Here is a 12325-nt window from a genome sequence, read left to right as displayed (position 1 = left end):
CCTTTGGTAGGACAACAAAGCATGATGGGAGAAATTTTCAATATACTCAGGGAAATGGAAAGACCTGAGTCTTAAGAAGTAAGTTTCCAGGACTGTTTAACCCAGTTGAGTTGTTTCTTTATTGTTGTTGTTACTGTTATTATTACTATGTGAACTTCTTTTATTACTCTTCCTGAGCCTTGAGTTTCATATCCTGGAGGCAGAGCAAGATTTCCTTTGAACTAGAAAGACTTAAAACTACCCTTTTTGGACTTCAACTAGGGCTAAACCTTGAGAGAAAAAGAGAGCGAGAGAGAGCGAGAGAGTGAAGAATGCCGACGTGTGCTTGAGGGTTTAATTTGGAAAGGGTTATGAATGAAAGTGAGTGGAGCTGGAGAGACATTTGGAATAAGTATAATGTAAATATGCTGAATTACTAGCGAAAGTCTGTGAAAAACTACAGGTCCCACCGAGATTCGAACTCAGATCGCTGGATTCAAAGTCCAGAGTGCTAACCATTACACCATGGGGCCGGCCACTTGTGATGGCTAGAGGATTCTATTTGAGTATTATTATTTAATCGTCTCACTTTTCATTCATTTATTCATTCATTTGTATATACATATATATTGTTTTGTGGATAGTAGATTTAGGCTTGGACTATGCACATATATATAACACTGAGATTCCTAACATTGTAGCTTAATGCAATCCAGTGGAGTCCCATAATTATAGTCCCAAGGAGAAATAAAAGGATCCTGTTTATCCATTTGGAAAATATTAAGTGGTTTGTCCTCCAGTGAGACTCACGAACTCTGTCTGTCTGTCACCCTGTTTCTCCCTTTCCCCCTCCCTATTACCTCTACATTATTTCACAGTAAAGTTATTTCTCCAGGGCGGTAATATAAGGAAACTGGAGGTCACATGGATATCAGGCAACCTGAAACAGTAGTGGTGCAGTTCAGAAATAGAGCCCAAGGCTGTGTATGTCCTAGAGCACAATGAGTGGAGAGTGCAATGCTTTATGTAAGGGGAGCTTTCCAGGGTAAAGAGGGAAGGTGTGGAGTGAGGATGTGATCATTAAAAGTGATTTTGCTTTCTTTTCCCTTGACAATCTTGTTCACAGGAATAGGAATTATTCTGCAGAGATGGGAGGGAATGATATTTCAGCTTCACTTAGGAGAGAAATACTCTTCAGAGAGAATCCAAGGGCAGTCAATTGTTTTCCTACCAATACACTCTGGATGTCCTTTAGCTTGTCAATGTCATTCTGAAAACTAAAATGTAATAAGATACAATTGTGGTCCAAGAAGGAGCATGTTCTGGAGTCTAGGGCTCTCTAAAATCCGTTAGTGTTTTTGTCTACCACTGACATTGCTATAGAGTTCATAGTCCACTTAGATCCACAGATCTTTTTCTAATGAATTTCTGTCTAGCCACACTTACCAAATCTCATGATATGAAGTTAATTTTTTAAAACTAAGTAAAGATTTTGCATTCTATTAAATTTCATGTTATTGGATTTATCCCATTACTCTTCTGTATTATACCCTGTTGGACATTGACTCTACTATATATTATATCACCATATTAGCTATCCTTCTTTGGCCTTGTGTCATATGAAAATTACATATATAAATTACATATTATATATATATAGTATCATAATATAATTTTATATATATGTATATGTGTATACACACACACACACAAACACACAAACACACATATACACATATACCTTCATCAAGGTAACTGACAAAAATAAAACAAAACATATGGCCAAAGTCTTATCCCTGGATCTTTCCACTACAGACCTCTTGCTGATTTGGCATCAGACCATTTAGTAACTATTCTTGGAGGTCTGGTCATTAGACCAGTTCCAAATGCACCTAACTACTGTCACCTATTTCATATTTCTCCATTGTCCACAAAAATAGAATGAGTAATATTGTCAAATTCTAGTACAGTCTAGATAAAATATATCTGCATCTTTCCCTTAATCCACCAGTCTGGTAACCCTTTTAAAAAAAAAAAAGAAATTAAATTGGAATGACCTGATTTTTTTAGGTATTTATGAACCATCCTTTTGACAATACGTTTCAATATTTTGCCTGAAATTGAAATTAAACTTACTGTCCTATGTTTTTGAGGCTTCATTTTCTTCCATTAAAAAAAATTTGGTACAAAAACTTACCCTTCTCCATTTCTATTGTATATATCCTATCCCCTATGATCTTTCGAAGATCACTTATGGGAGTTTGCCTATCAATTCTGCCACTTCTTTCACTCACCTGGCATTTAGTTTCCTTAGGCCTAGACACATAAAGTCATTAGAGTCAGTGAAATGCTCTCTCTGGCACTTCTTATTTGCCTTGTGATTAAATTCTTTATTAATCATCAGCGTGGCTCTCTTTAACCATGAACCAAAGCAATGGCATTTACTAAGAAATCATTTTAAAAACCATAGCTAGAAAATTTTCCCCTGATAAAATACTCTCCCATAAACACACACAGCATCTGTTAGCACAAGATTAGAGTACGATGGAAGTAAGGCACTTGTGCACGTATGTATGTATGTATGTATGTATGTATGTATGTATGTATTGCCATGTAAGGCAACTTAAAACTCTGGTACTTCATTGTCTTCTTTCTTTCTTAGAGGAGCCATCATGAAGATTCTTCCTGGGCACACTATCTTTGCTGAACAAAGGGTTTTTCTCTCACAGCTTGGCTCTGGATTGCCAGGGCTAGCTCATCCTTGGGTGTATAAGCATCTCTTTTCTCTGCTGTTTGGGATCAACTTTGCTGAAGCTGTTTTTGTTCTTTAGCAACTGCCTCTATCCACATCTGTTCAGAAAGTCCGTATCTTTATTTCTTCATATGTTCCTAGAATTTTCTCAAACTGACTTCAATTGTGTATAGGGTATCTTTCTGGGCAAGTAATTCCACTACTGTTGGTACTGCTACAGCCAAAGTGGAAGGGTGAAGAGAATGAAGGAGAAATTCCCTCCTCATCCCCTTTAGGGGTCGCAATCCAAAACACCCCAGGTCTCCAGGTCTTGACTGACTCAAGTTGTCTAACTGCCCCTCTGTTTCCAGGACTTAACTACTAAAAGTCTTCTAGGAACCTTGCCAATTTTTGCTCATTCAGTGGCCGGGCTCTTTTTAATTCCATCAAAGAAAGGCACACATGCTTTATAAAGGAATCAAATGGTGTTAACAACATCTTGTCGATTGTGTGTCTTATGGACACATGAACATGTTTTTATCAACTGAAGGGGGAAAGGGAAACTTACATCCCTCTCTCTTACATAAAGTAATTTGAAGCTCAAGTGAATACCTATTCTTGTTGTTCAAAATCATGTCCAGAATATATGTTTTCACATCTTTGAATAATGTTTAAATCATTATTAGCATGACAAAAGAGTATTATATATTCTGCTTTTAGTAGAGAAAGAGTACCAGCAGAAATATATAGAAATGAAATCTCTTTCATTACTGGAACCCCATGGCCAGCCTTGTGAGCTTTTTCTTGAACTCCGTGCCTGTTTCCTTAATCAATCCAGGTAGTTCATTCTAACTCTAGCAAACATGCTCTGGGCTTACTATTCCAGAGCCAGGCTTCTGCATCTTTCTCTCAGGGCTCTGGGAGTAACTCTGAGGGTTTGAAGTGTCTCTTCTCCAACGCCATTGGCTCATGTCACTATTCTCTGTATGTTGTCTCCCCTCTTTTAGCCATCAGTGACTTGGACTCCCATTTTGTTTAACTAGTAACCTCAACTGGCTTTACAAAAGACTATTTACTTCAAAGATATAGCAAGAAAAAGGAGTGCAAATATTACCCCTCCCTTCAAATACCTGGGGGTAGGGTGCACATTCCCCTATACCAGTTCAGTCTGGGAAGGGGGGTTGGGGGGTAGAGGATATCAACAGTTCTATAAAGCATTATTCCTACTGAACTCCCTGCTCAAATGTGGCTACTGCTGGGCTAGATCCTGAAGGCAGCTATTTGATGCTGGGCTGCCTGTAAAACTTGGCATGAACTTTACTCCTGGATGTCTAGACTCCTGGAGCATCTCTCCCCTGTCCATTTGAAGCTCTGAAGGTCAGAGCCTTCAGATTCTTTCACCCCAAATGAAAAAGAAATATTTAGCCAGTCCAAGGACCAAGGCCTATCCTCTTAAAGCATTATCTTTCACCAGAAGCCATCAGCAAAGGAATCAAACCAATAACAGTCCCAACCAAGAGAGAAATAGTTGCCTCCAGTTTTAATTCTTCAACTGCAGCCTTTCAACCAGGCTGCTATCTACCATGTGGTTAGCATGCCTGAACCAGTAACAGAATGTCTACAAATGTGCCACAAATGTGCCAAAGTCTTTCCAAGGTACTTCCATTATATATCGTTACTACTCTTCTGGAAGCAGATTCCCAAGTCTCTTCCATGTGCAAAGTTGTATCAGTGGCACTCTATGTATGCTTGTAAGGACTGGACTCAATGACTAGTCCCACATTATAGTGTACTCAACATGATAATATCATCTCTGCTCTTCCCCACTGTGATCTTCACTCAAATATGCACCACCATTCTTCTTCCTTCTGACTACTGGATCTCCTTAAATGAGACTGAATTCTTCTTCCAAATGATAGTCCTTCAGACTTTTAAAGTAATTATAATTTTCCTCTAATTATTCTCTTCTCCACATTTGAAATAAGTCAATAAATAAATCAATAATTCACTAAGCATTTATTTAAGCTCTTACTATGTTCCAGAACCTGTGCTAGGTACATAGGATACAAATACAAAGAATGAAATAATCCCTTCTCCTGAGGAACTTAAGTTCCAATCAGAGAGACAGTAAGTGCATATGTAAGCATAGAAATAATATTGAAAATAAATATAAACAGTACAAAATAGCTAAATACAAGAAAGTTCAAGAAGGAGGGCACTAGTAATTAGGGGAAATTAAAACAGAGCTTGAGGAATATTCACAGTAGCTGCGGCATCATATGGGTTATGAGCCCAAAAAGGAGACTGAGAAAAAAACAGTCAGCTTGAAGGAGAACCAGGAGAGAACAGTCAATCCAAGCTGAGAGCATCCAGAAGAAGATGGTTAATATCAAACGTAACAAGTAGATCAAAAAGGATGAAGACTAAGAACAAAAAGGCCAACAGATTTGGCCTCTAAAAGATTATTGGTAGTGTCGCAGAGAGCAATTTCAGTTGAATGACAGAGTAACAAGTCAGATTGTAAAGGTTTGAGAAGTAAGTGGGTGAATGTTTCTGTTCTTTTTTTCCCCTAGTAATTTGTCTGAGAAAGGGAAGAGACATACAGGATATCTTAAGGACTTGTTAAGATCCTTTTTGTTTGTTGTGTTTTTGTTTTTAAAGGAGGGGGATGGTACAGACTATTTGAAGTCAGTAGGAAAGGAACTAGTAAATACGGGAGAGGTTGAAGATTAGAAAGGGAAGAGTGGAAAATGGTTACTCTTACAATTTATTAGAGAAGAAAGTAGGTGATGGGATCAAGAGAATATGTGGAAGAGTTGATTTTGGAGAGGGAAAGGGTAACTTCTTTGTGTGAGTATGTGGTAAAGGAGGAAAGAGTAGGGGATGATGTCAAGGGATTTAGAGGTGAAGACTGGGGAAGAAGAGAGAGCTCACTTGGAATGGATTTTTTTTTAAACCGAAGTAAGGTCCTTAGTAGGACAGAGGAGTGGGAGGTAGGGGAAGCTTGAGAAGAAGATTGACAGCATGGACATAGGAATCCGTATAAGTAAACTCAAAATATATACAAAATGAATGCAAAGCAATGGGAGAGAAGAGTTAAGAGAGATTAAGAAATGGGAAGATTGGGAAAGGCTTCATGAAGGATAAATTACTTGAGGCATGCTTTGAAGAGAATTTGGAATTCCAGGCTTGGAGGGGTAACAGACCTGAGATGGAATGACTTGAACAGGGAAATAGCAAGTCACTTTGGCTAAAGGTTAAATTTATGACGAGAAGTAATGACTCATAATCTTGGGAAGGTAAACTGGGGGCAGATTATGAAAGGCTCTGAATACCAAACAGAGAAACTTTTATTTTATCCACAAGGTTAATAGCGAGTCCAAAGAGCATCTTGGGAAGGGCAATGGTACGGTGGTATTTATCATTTAAGAATACTAATCTGGAGGCTGGATGAACTAGGCTTTAAAAAAAAAAAACAACTTGGCTCGGAATAAAGAAAGAAAAACACTCAGTCTGGTTCTCGGGAGGGGGGAAAAAATGCGCGTAGGTTCCACCGAGACTTGAACTCGGATCGCTGGATTCAGAGTCCAGAGTGCTAACCATTACACCATGGAACCAGACGAAACCCTTCTTCCTGGGGATTTTTATCTGACGCAGAAGCGATGTATCCTAGCCGAAGCTTCTTTTTGTTAGCTCTAGCTTCATTTAAAGATCTAAAATTTCTTCTCTCTTCTTTTACTCAGAGCCAGTTCCTTTCACTTTCTCCACTGAAAAGTAAGAACGCCAGAAAACTCTCTTGCTCCTCACCTAACAGCCAGATGGGTTCCACAAAAGCTATCGGTTTGTTCCTAAATATAAACAAAATGTACGAAAGAAAGGCTTGGATTTTGATAAAGAAATATTATGGGAAGAGGAAAAGATGCACAAGTGAGAACTTTCTCCAAAAGGTAGGTAAGTTACTCCCATTCTAAGTCACATCTCCCACTTTTTACAGAGATTTCATTGCTCTTTCTTTTTCTTTTTTTCTTTTTTGCTCGTGAGCGCCGATTCCCAGTTCACTTGACTTCAGTACGAGGATGGTAAGAGAATCCAAAACACAGAGCCGTAAAGCTTTGGGCAAGTACTGGGAGAACCTAATAGTAATGACTAAATGTGAACAGGAACCTCAAGCAAGACAACGTTTCTATATTTATACACAGACACAGCAGGTTTACTCACAATACAATACCATAAAAACATTGCGATTTTTACTCATATCAGCGCGACCCCCCTTTCTCCTTCTCTCTCTCTCTCTCCCCACCCCCCGTCTCTCTCTGTCTCACTTTCTCTGCCTATCTCATTATCTCTGTCTCTCCCTCTCTGTCTCTGTTTCTCTCATGGTATGTATGTTTATATATGTGGAAATATTTCTGGAAAAATTGAATCAAGCCTTTAACCTCAAGGAATCCCCTTCTGGGCCCACAGGGAATATACTGCTATGTTCTGTCATCTGGTCATGTGATTTGGACCAGGATGGGGTGAGGGAGGGGAGGTGGTCTTTAGTGAAAAGGGTTCTGGCTTCCTGTTCTTACACTTTTTTTTTGGCTTCTTCAGTGCTCCCACCAGAATTTTACTTACAGCTTAAGTTATGGCTAACTCCTGGGTTTTCCCCAGGAAAAAATTCGGTGTATAATGTGAATTATATATGGGGTATGTAATGGTGTAGGTAATTTATTAATACACATGAAAGGAATGCTAAACATAAAAGATTCACAACTGTGCGTTTGATAAGACAAATTCAATTGGATTTAATAATGACTTCTAAGTATTTTACAATCTGCTGCGAAGGTCATACTTAAACCTCATGAGAACACAAAGCAGTGTGCAGTAAAGCTAAATAGCCATTTACCATTTCACCTTGGCTCTACACTGTCCAAGAAACTCCTACTAAAACTGGAAGGCTTCAGTCAATCTCTTTGTTAAAGGATGATCTCTCCAAGAGCCCCTAACTTTCTTCAGTTGAAACTGAGTGAAACAAAGATCTCTCCAACTCTTATATAAGGTCATCCCCAAGCCGAGGCAAATCCACATCCAGATGTGTATTGTTTTACCTAAAATCAGGGAAAAGCAAGCACAACAGGCAGACAAAGCCCATGCTCAAGCCTGCTAAAGAAGAATATGAGCTTTAGCTATCCTGTGCTCATAGATATGTGGAAGCCTGGAAGGAGGCAAGCCAAGCCCTATTTCTCCACAACTAGGTTTTGGGAAGCAGCTCCAAAAGTCCTGACAGCATTCAAGACCAGAAGGGAAGAGAGAATCAGAGGATTCAGGTGCTCAAAATTATGCAACCTGGTAGTAAATGGAGAGCAGGCCTTTAAGCTGGGAAGATCCAGGTTCAAGTTCTGCCTGGAATATACATTGGCTGTGTGACCAGGGGCAAGTCACTGGCCTTTTTAATGCTGTAGTCTAGACAACTAAGATTAAAGATTGAAGTTAAAGATCCAGATGATTTCTTGGAAGAGGAAAAGAAGAATAGAATCTGTGGAACACCTCCATTTCTGTGATGGAAGGGAAAAAATGCAATAAAAAATCCTCAGAGTAGAGTTCTCAAGACCTATATATTTACTTTGTAATTGAAGGGGCTAGGATGAAGGAGAAAAGGGGTAACTTGTGTTTTCTACGACCTGATGTTAAGTGTTTTAAAGATTTTTAAAAATTTCCCTGCAAGGGCAGTTCCACAGAGAATATGCCCATTTTACAGATGAGGAAACAGAGACCTAGTGAAATTAATTGACTGAATGAATTGACCTTCATTTCCCATCAACTGCTCTGCATGGTTTGGATTCTGAGAATAATATGCTTCCCCCAGGATAAGCTCACCACCAAAAATATCATCATGGGGAAATCTGGCACTCAACACCTCTTCAGTACCCTCAATTGTCCCTCCCCCCCCAATTGGAGGGCTGGAGGGTTTCCACTCCAGGTATATCATACCTCCTGCGTTGCCTCCCCCCAACTTGCTTTTCTGTATTGTCTTCTCCCACTAGATTGTAAGCTCCTTGAAGGCAGGGGTTGTATTTCTTTTTCTTCTTTGTATTCCCAGTGCTTACTTAGTCCAGTTCAGTGCCTGGCACACAGTGGGCGCTTAATGCTTATTAACTGACTCTGAAATATCATCATCAATCTAGAACCAGAAAGGGTCTCAGACACCACCTATTCCAAACACCATTTAAAAAGAAAAAACATATGAGGTAACTGAGGCAGACTAAGGGAGTTGGCTTAAGTCATGATCCTATCTTAAAAAGATGACAAGTTTAGATCCCGGAACCTCCTACTATAGGACAGTAGTGCTTGTTCCACTTCAAGGTTACAATGAGATGGGACTAGAGATCTGGAAGGTGTTTTACTTGTAGAACAGAGGTCCTCCACTTGTATTGATATACACACACCTCCACTTTTCTCTCTTTCCTCCGATGCCTCGGAATTTGTGTGAAGCTTGGGGAGAGAATGAGAGAAGGAAGATTAGGTAATCAATAAATCTACAAGTGCTGTTACCTTCAGTAGCAGAAAGTTGCTGTTGATCACTTATTTGTCATTAAAAACACTTTTCCTAGTCAGGGTAGAAACAGCAAAGTGAAGGTCCCACCGAGATTTGAACTCGGATCGCTGGATTCAGAGTCCAGAGTGCTAACCATTACACCATGGAACCACGACACTGGCAAAAGCTTTTCTCATTTTCCCCTAATACTTCAACATCCACATCTTTGTTTTATCCTTTACTTTTCTTTCAGCTATTGAAGGATTCTTAAAATCCTCAAATTAGACAGAAATCCAGAGGCGATTGAAATGAACATCTCTAGCTATCACTAAAATCCCTACTGGTTCTTAATCTGTGATCCTATGATCCCTTTTCTTCCCTTCCTAATCTGTCCTCATAGACTTAGAGTCTCCCCTTCTCTACAAAAAAAAAAAAATCAAGGAGAAATTTCTCCTAGGTGGCTCAAAATATCGGTAAGGATCTTTCTCGAGAATGTGATTCGTCCCTTTGGTCAGTCTCTCTCTGTCTCTCTCTCTCTCTCTGTCTCTCTCTCTGTCTCTCTCTCTCTCTCTCTCTCTCTCTCTCTCTCTCTCTCTCTCTCTCTCTCTCTCTCTCTCTCTCTCTTTTTCTGAAGGAGACTGAATAGGCAGCGAAGAATTCCCCTTGGCGGACAGTAGGAGCTCAACAAACTTTTGTTTCAGTGAATTAAGAATCTAAAGTCAACTGTACCTCTTCCAGTCCGGAGCAAGAAGCAGACCCCTTCCCTAATCTTTTTGCCCTGCGAAGGCTGCAGCAGCAGGGCACCAGTCCCAAGGGAGACTGTCTCCTGAATTCTGTCAGTGTCTTTTTGACCCAGGTCGGAAAGAAATCTAACGCTCAGCAAAAATCATCCAGTTAAGCTTCTGGCTTCTGTGCACAGTACGAACGGAGAAACAAACTCCGAGACCTGAGATTAAAGTTGAGGGATCTGAATTTTTGCATTTTGAGAAATCTTCCTTCCCCTTAAATAAGACACAGTAACCGAGTGAGAGTGCCGTAGGCACCTGTAGAAATTATAAGGAAATTGTAATCTCTGGGTTATTGTGATGTGGTCATGGGAGAGGCAGATTGGGAGAACACAAGATAAGGGTATCAATTTCTTCACTTCTGCTGTTCCAAGTTATCACTCTGCCACCTGAGCATATGCCCCATAAGTCATACCAATCTCTGGAGGCTTTTGATTGCGAATTGGGTAGGACTAAATCGCCAGCTTCCAAGGCTCTGTTCCTAAGTGACGGGATAGTAAATGGGTCTTTATAACAGGGAGTAACTCTATATGGGTTACTCTGGTCTCCTTTTCAATTCTAGGGTTAGAGAGGAGTGGTGAATCTGAGACCTCAAGGCCACATGTGGCCCTGTAGGTCCTCAAGTGTGACCTTTTGACTTCTCAGAATAAATCCCCTTAATAAAAGGATTTGTTCTATAAAACTTGGACTCAGTCAAAAGGCAGCACTTGAGGACCTAGAGGGCCACATGTGGTCTCGAGGCCTCAGGTTCCCCTCCTCTGTGAGCATAAGGCCATGGATGAAAGAAAAGGTAACAAAAAATTCCTCATTGGACAAGATGTGGGAGTAAGGGCAGGGATATGCCTGAGCTCAGTTCTTAAATAGCCCTGTTCCCACCAAGGTCATCTCCAGGTGAGGCATGACTTCCGGATGATCTTTTGTTTCAGTTTGCACTGGTCTGGGTCCAGAAGGTCACTCATGAAGATCACTCCTTGCTCTTTGGGAAGTTGATGCTACTCTGGTACAAATGCTCAGATTCCAGAACACTGGAATATCAAAGTACTCTCTGTACCTTTCAAACTCACAAGGTCACAGAAGCTCCATTCTCTTCACCTAGAAAAAAAAAGAGAAACTACAAAAAAAGAGACTAAGAATGTAAGCCCTTTTATTAAGTCATGTGGTAGGGGGTAGGGGGTTGCAGGTAGAAAGCCTTATGGCCTATCCTCTTACACCATGGTTTTTCAAAAGATACCACCAGTCATTGAGATCTTTCAAGAGCATATGGGGCAAAAGAGGAATTACTTGTCCAATTGGACAGGCCTTTTTGAATACCTCCATGGTCAATCAAAGTGCCTTTTCACTATTACATGGTTAGTAGACTAGAATCAGTTACAGAAGGTCTATGAATGCTCCCAGTCTTCCAGGATACTTTACTCACATATAATCACAATGGTCCTGGAAGCAAGCTCCCTAACCTTCTCACATAGAGAAGTTGTATTAGCCAAGCAAGCTGATTGGATATATATATGAGTCAGCTCCTATTACATTTCCATCAGCAAAGAGGTGGAAAGAGTAGAGGTTATGGAAAGAAGACATGTATGGCTTCTTTTCCTTGATGGAAATGGCCTGAAGAAGATGATTGCAAGAGAAGATGAGTGGATAGTGGAGGGAATAGAATGTTAAGAAGCAAGAGGACTCAATAACAAGGCTTTCAAATCCTTGGTGATGACTTAGTAATTGTAAAGACACATTTTTCATGCATTTTGTAGAGGATATTTTGCCTTGAATATTTGTAGTGTCTTTGGTTTGATGGCCTAAATGTGTTTAGTAGGCCAGCTAATTGCTCCTTAGGGGGGTTATTATTCTTTACTTGTCTCTGTTCCCATGCCTAAGAGCAGTAAAGGTTCTTATTTCAAATAAATAAATTTTTATGAAGGCCAATTTGTAAAAGGTACTATTTTAGGGTGGTATTTCTGGGCCTTCAGGGTTCTAGTGTACCCTGTGGAGTTGAGGGTGTCTCTTACGCCATTGTCTCAAGCCACCCCTGATGGTGTTCTCCCTACAGTTCCCTGCTTCCTTTTGCCAACTTAACATCACTTGGCTTTTGTAAAGGGATATATACTTTAAAGTATAACATGGGGTAAGATGGTAGAATAAAGGCAGGGACTCACTTGAACTCTCCCAAATTCCCCTCCAAACAATGTTAAAATAACATCTCAAAGTGAATTCTGGAACAGCAGAACCATCAAAACGACAAAGCAAAGCAATTTTGCAGTCCAAGACAACTAAGAAGAACAGCAGGAAAGGTCGTCTCATTGGAATGAGAGTGGAGTG

The 12325-nt window shown here is 40.0% G+C and overlaps 3 non-coding genes across 3 annotated transcripts; all 3 read right to left on the bottom strand.

Moving 5' to 3' along the window:
- Window positions 1-440: 440 nt before the first annotated feature.
- TRNAQ-UUG (transfer RNA glutamine (anticodon UUG)) lies at window positions 441-512 on the bottom strand. The gene has a single exon. It is a non-coding gene; the product is annotated as a tRNA-Gln (tRNA).
- Window positions 513-6255: 5743 nt separating this feature from the next.
- TRNAQ-CUG (transfer RNA glutamine (anticodon CUG)) lies at window positions 6256-6327 on the bottom strand. Its single transcript has one exon. It is a non-coding gene; the product is annotated as a tRNA-Gln (tRNA).
- A 2999-nt stretch (window positions 6328-9326) lies between these two features.
- Window positions 9327-9398, bottom strand: TRNAQ-CUG (transfer RNA glutamine (anticodon CUG)). The gene has a single exon. It is a non-coding gene; the product is annotated as a tRNA-Gln (tRNA).
- Window positions 9399-12325: the final 2927 nt, after the last annotated feature.

The sequence above is a fragment of the Phascolarctos cinereus genome, unplaced genomic scaffold (genome assembly GCF_003287225.1).
Source record: "Phascolarctos cinereus isolate Bilbo 61053 unplaced genomic scaffold, phaCin_HiC Scaffold_5;HRSCAF=322, whole genome shotgun sequence".
Lineage (NCBI taxonomy): Eukaryota > Metazoa > Chordata > Mammalia > Diprotodontia > Phascolarctidae > Phascolarctos > Phascolarctos cinereus.
This window is presented reverse-complemented; position numbering and strand designations above follow the sequence as displayed.